Below are 6,101 nucleotides of genomic sequence, written 5' to 3'. Positions count from 1 at the left end.
GTGATGCTCCAGCTCCTCGCTCCGCCGGAGCCCCCCCAGCCCTCCCTGACCCGGCTCTTCCCTGCCACGGCCTCCACCGCCCTCGCAGGCTTCACCCATGGGTGGCCCCAGACACCCTCGGGTTGGTCCTTTGCCGGAGGACCGGCGGTGGGTGCCTTCCAGCCCTTTCTGGCCGCCTGCTCGGGGCGGCAGCGGGGCACTGCGATGCCTCGAGCATCTGTCCCAGGCTCATCGGGTGCAGCCCCGCTCCTCGCTGCCTGCTGGCACGGTACCCAGAGCGATGCTCACCATGATGGGGACAAAACCCTGCCAGAGGCGCTGGGCTGCTGCCCGGCCCAGGACATGCTGCCCCTCTCCCAGCTATTCGCCTTCTGCCATTTACAGCGTCACCAGAAAGGTGCTGTTGTCCCCTGGGTGCTCCCTGGGGCAGCAGGCGCTGGGTGCCGGGCGCTCTCCTCCTCCCAGGGCAGAACAAGAGGGTTGCCAGCGCTGCCCAGCTTCCCCTCGGCACCACCGCATCTCCAGCCCCACGTCACCTCCATCTGCCCCCCATCACTGCCTGGGAGAGCGGGGTCCCCTTGTCACCCCAGCCGAGCTGGGGGACGTGCACCCCCAGGGAGTGCTGCAGGGAGCAGCAGCTGCAGCAGGTGCCTGCCCTCTGCTCCCAGTAAGGTGACTGCAGTCAAATGGAAAAGAATGTTCCAATGTCCTTTACGAGGGTGATGTTGGCAAGGGACAGCCAGACCTCAGGGGTGTCCCCACAAGCTGTCCCCATGCCCAAAGATGCCTTCCCAGCACTCTGTCCCCGCCTGAACCGCGGCTAATGGGAGCATGGGCAGTTCGGGGCACAGCAGGGTCAGGCATGTGTACCCTGGCCCCAAATCCCATGTCTTGGACACACTTCATTAGGTCCTTTTCTGGAGCATCCTCTCCCAAATTGGGTCCTTGCCTGAGCAGGAAGACGGGGTTTTGCAGTGGGACCTGCTCGGGGACATCTTGGGGGGACAGAGATGGGGTGCAGGGACAGCCCTGTGAGCCAATGCCCCCTCCTTGCTCGCCGCTGGGCACAGGGACGACCCTGCCAGCACTTGGGAAACGGGGCTGCAAGGCCGGGAGAGCGGCGTTAGCAGTTCCAGTTGGCACCAGCTCTGCCTTTGCCTTCCCCGCTCCGCTCTGCAGCGAGTCGGCATTGCTCCTTGCCTGGACGACAACTGCCTGCTGATAGCCGTCTCTCCATTAGGGCTCCTGAGAGAAACCCGGAGAAGGATGTGCTGCTTGGGTAAGGGATAAGAACGTTGAAAAAGGGGTTGTTTTTTTCCTCCTCCCCCCTCACCTTTTTTTTTTTTCTTCCATATGAGAAGTCATTCTCTGCAGTGGTTTTATTGACAGTAAATCCACCGGCAGTGGCGAGGCTGCACGCAGGGAGGGATGGGGTTTCAGGCCGGAGCGGATGCGCACGTGGACGTACTTGCAAGCCCTTGCTTTCCACCGCATGAGAAACCCCAGCAAAGTGGCTCTGCGTCTCCAAGCCACCCTGGCTGGAAAGAGAGTTTCCTGGGGGTCTCGGGGGGCCTGAGCGCCCCAGGAACCTTTTCCTGCAGGAGCTGGGGAGGAGGCGAGCGGTCGGAGGAAACTTCCTTGCCACTGGCCCCCGGCCAGGAAGGATGCAGCTGCATCCTTGGAGTCGAGTGGAGCGTGGGGAGCGCGAGCATTTCCGCGTTATTTTTCCGAGGAGCCACGTGAGGGTTGTGTTAATTCCTGCTGGGAGAGGCAGCGGGGCCAGCTGAGGGCTGTGGGATGGCTGAGGAGCTAACAATTAGCCCCAGGTGATAATTGATAACAGCAAGACACCAGGCACCAAGGGGAGGGCTGGGACCTGAGGGTGATGGGTGGTGGGGTGTGAAGAGGAGGAGGTGAACTGCTGCGGCCGTATCCTTCCTGGGCAGAATGGGTGCTCAGCCCCAGCTCAGATCCGGTAGCCAGGGCTCCCCTCAGGCATGCCCACAGATCTAATTAGTGTGAAAAAAGTAATTAAGGTAAGCTGCTGCAGTGCTGAGGCTCCCAGCAGGCTCCAGCAGACAGGCAGGCACTGGCATGTCTTGGGAACAGCCTGGGAGCTTGGGCCAAGGGACAACTCAAGCCCTGGGGCTATTTTCTCCCCTTCCGAGCAATGTTTGTCCCTGCTCCCCCATGCACAGCTCTGTTACAAAACAAACATCCACCCTGCTTCTTGGAAAAGCATCCCTGGGGCAAGGATGTGTTTGCAAGGGTAGGTAAGAGGTGCTTTTCCATCCTTTTTTGGGTTACGTCCTGCTATCGCTCCCTCCATCGAGGCAGCCCTGGCTTGCAAATTGCTTCTCTATCTGCACTGGCCACCCAGCTGCTGTACAGGAGGCAATTTAATTCATAATGGTCTATCAAGTACTGGGGGTGCTGGGTGCTGCTGCTTCCCTTCCCGGAGTGTGACGGCTCCAGGGGTGACTGGCCCTGCAATCTCTGGGATTGCACTGCGTGTTTAAGGTGAAAGATTTAATTAAAAGACCACCTGTGTGGCATGCCACAAAGCCCTTTCTGCTTGCTGCTGGGGCCACAGAGGCTCAGCTCCTTGTTGGGAGGACGGTGCTGTGTTTGCCCTGCGCTCTGAGTCCGGAGATGCTCTGACCCTTGGTGTCGGTGGGTTTTGCAAGGCTGGTGCAGTGTCCAACCCCGCAGCCCTTTCTGTCACCCCGTTCCATCCAGGCCAGAAATCCTGGGAAGAAGGGGGAAAAATTCAAGCCCCCCTTGAACCTGGGCTGAGTGACATGTAAAATATCTTCACAGCCGATCTCTGCTAATGGGTTGCAAATTGCTTCCATCAGCTCCGGTATTACAGATTGCTCATCTGAAATTGCTTCCAGGAGCCCATTTTGGGGCCAAACACTTCCTAGCTTGGGGAAATAACCATCAGCATCATTAGCAGCCGTAAATTGTATTCAAATGAGGCACTGTGGGGCCTTACTAAGACTTTTTACATGTGCTGGTGGGGTAGCTCCAGCATTAGGGGGCTGTTGCATCCGCGTGGGGCTGGGTGCCGCTTCTCCCAGCCCCGAGACCTGGTCCCCGCTGGCCGTCCCCATCGCTCCCGGCTGCTCCTCGAGGCATCGCTTTGCTCCAGCTCTGAACCAAGAGCAGCTCCGTTGCCTCCACGTAGGCCCTGGTAGAGGTCCAGAGCTTCCTAATTCATGAGCACATCGTTAATTATCTGCTGGAAGCCAAAGTCTCAGCATCTTGGTGAGACTAACGAGGCTATTAAAAGAGCTGTTTCTGGCCATTGCTGGCTCTGGCTGGCCCAGAGCACGTTGTCGTCCCGGGTCAGCAAAAGGAAGAAGAGGTTACCTTGCGCTGCATCTTTTGGCTCCTGTTTGCTCTTGCCGTGTAAACCAAGCCTGACCATTTCTGAGACCGTTCCAAAGGAAACCACCATATCAAAACCCTGAGAAACGAGAACCCAGCACGAGCAGCTCGGTGATACCACGGGATTTCGGAATCAAAGCACATCCCCATCGCCCAAGTGGCAGGAGATGGGAAGGGTCAAAGCCAGACGGGGCGGAGGGTCGAGCTGCTGCTCCCAGGAGTTACCAGCGGGGTTATCCCGAGTAAAAACACCACTGTTTAAAATCAGCAGTTTCCTTGCCTCCCTGCTCCGAGCTGCTGGGTCACTCGCCCCCGTGCAGAGTGTCTCCGTCTGATTTATGCCGTGTTGTGCTGTGCTCTCGCTTGCACCCGCTTGGCTCTCCCGGCGCGAGGAGCAGCCAGTCCATTAAACACTGAGTCATCCTCAGCGGCATTTAATTTTGTGAGGGGCAGCAGTTTGGATAATTAAAGGCCTCCGTGGCCAAAGCTGGCGGCTGTGGAGAGCAGGGCTGACGGGGAAGGCGAGGACACCCAGCAGCACCGATTAATGGGGGGCCCCGGTGGCGAGGCCCCGGCAGAGAAGCGGCTCCTCACTCCCACCCTCCTCTTCCCCTCCCCGCCTTGCGTTTTGGGGTGTTTTTTAACCTTTTCCTGCCTCGGATGAGGGCTTCCTTGGTCAGGTGAGTGCGATGATGCTCTGTGCTATTTCTGCCTGGATTAACCACGTCCTGGTGGGATCTCCTGTGGGCTGATATGCTATCTGGAGGCCTTGGCTTATTAAAAGGACAAGCTGTTTGGGGAGCTGGTAATAAAGCCATGAAAGCTTTTATGAACCAGAGTTGAAGGCACTAATATCGCTGTGCTCTGCGTGGGTGAGAAATTAGACAAGAGTTCCTCCGTGCTGATGGTTTTTTTTTTTCCTCCCCCCTATTCATCTTTCTCAACAATTATCTTTTATTTTGATATCTTTCTATTTAAACCTTCAGAACCACATTCGGGATAAAAAGGAGGCTGAATCGCTTAACAACCAGGCACCGTGCAGCGCTGGTGCGGGGGACCTGGAGGCAGAGAGCGACGGGGAAGGGGGAAGGTGGCTCGGGCTCTCCTGGGGCTTCGGCAGCAGGAACCGTCCCCAAGGGCCAGGAGACAAACTCGCCGGGGCCCATCTCCTGCAGGAAGGCAGGTACGCCTCCCGCCAGCAGCCTCGGGAAGAGCCGTATCGCTGCGTCTGTGTTGCACCCACATTGCACGCCTGGGTCTGCATATCTGGGATTGCTTCCAGCTGTTCATCTTGCCGCTCGTGGCCCTTGGATCTGGGTGTCCCTCTCCGACTGCTGTGTCTTTTCCAGCCCCTTCTTCAGGGCTGTCTCTACTCTTCTGCCATTCTGGAAATCTCATGATCGATCAGCCGCAGCTTTCCAGAGTTGTGAACGGCACATCGCAAACCGAAGGCGGATGGAAACCCTGCAGAAAGTCACTGAGCTGAGCGTGCGGCTTCATTAGCTCAAGCAATTAGCATGAGGCAATGCAAAACCACTGGCTACTGCTGAACGACTGTCCTGAAACACTTTCCCCTTGCACCAGCTCCACCTTGGCTGGCTCCTGCCATCCTCACTTGTTTCACCCTGTGTCCAGGAAAAGCCCCTCATGTGGGACAGACACAGCCCAGGGGCTGCTCCCGTGGACTGGAGGGTCTGAAGCTACTCGGGCTGGATGGGACCCATCTCTGGAAGTGCAGGGCAGAGACCAGACAAACTCATTTCACAAAATGCTGGCCCGTGGCTGGGTCAAACAGGGATCTGCGCAGTTGCCTGCAGTCCTGCAGCGCTGCCCAAGGCCATCCCTCCCGGGTCCTCGTTCTCTTCGCCACTCTGATTTCTGTATCAGAAGACGAAGGTGTTTTGGAGCTACGTGAGAAGAAACGCCCCGTGCCGTCAGTGGCCCTGCTGTTATCCCTGCGGCTGTGTCCGGCAAAGGCAAACACCTTGCTGCAGTCCCAGGCCACGAGCGGGTACGGCATTGCGTGTGTGCACACAGAGGTGAGCCGCTGGGATGCACAACGCGAGGTGCGGGGCAACGGGATCCTCCAGCTCCTCCCTGGGTGCAGATCCAGCCCGGGGAGGCGGGATCCGCTCGTCTGATACCATTTCTCTGCCTGCGCTACCCTGGCTTTGCTAGCGGCTGCTTGTCCCCGTGTCCTTGTCACTGCCATAGAGCCCGGTCAGATCACATTTTCTTTTATTCCCTCTGACACTGGTTGTGGTCACAACAAAACTCATCTCATTAAGGAAACGCTGAGGATAGCTGGAAGGGGAAATAGATCCCCCCCATCTGGTAGGTGCCAGGTTGGGCCAGCAGCACGCGCTCGCTGTGGCCCCGGGCACTGCGGAGCTGTGATGGAGAAGGCGGCTCATGTGTCCTGGGTGTGCAAACACGCTCCAGCAGCCTGAGCCATCGCGCAGGAGCCAAAGGGTTAACCCTGCCTGCGTGCAAACATCCTCCAAACAGCACCGATGGGAGCAGCGCGCCTCTCTGCTCTCTGAAAGCTGGCAAACAAATTAAAGCAATGTTGCAACTAATGCGTTTCTTTGCAGCGGAGAGGAGGAAAAGCACCGCTCAAAGGCTGAGGAGACAAAGGCAGTGCAGATGGGTGCTGGGGGACCCGGCGAGCGCCACGTGCTCTGCGCCGCTTTGCTCCGAGCTAAGCA

The sequence above is a fragment of the Larus michahellis genome, chromosome 22, assembly GCF_964199755.1.
Source record: "Larus michahellis chromosome 22, bLarMic1.1, whole genome shotgun sequence".
Taxonomy (NCBI): Eukaryota; Metazoa; Chordata; class Aves; order Charadriiformes; family Laridae; genus Larus; species Larus michahellis.
This window is presented reverse-complemented; position numbering follows the sequence as displayed.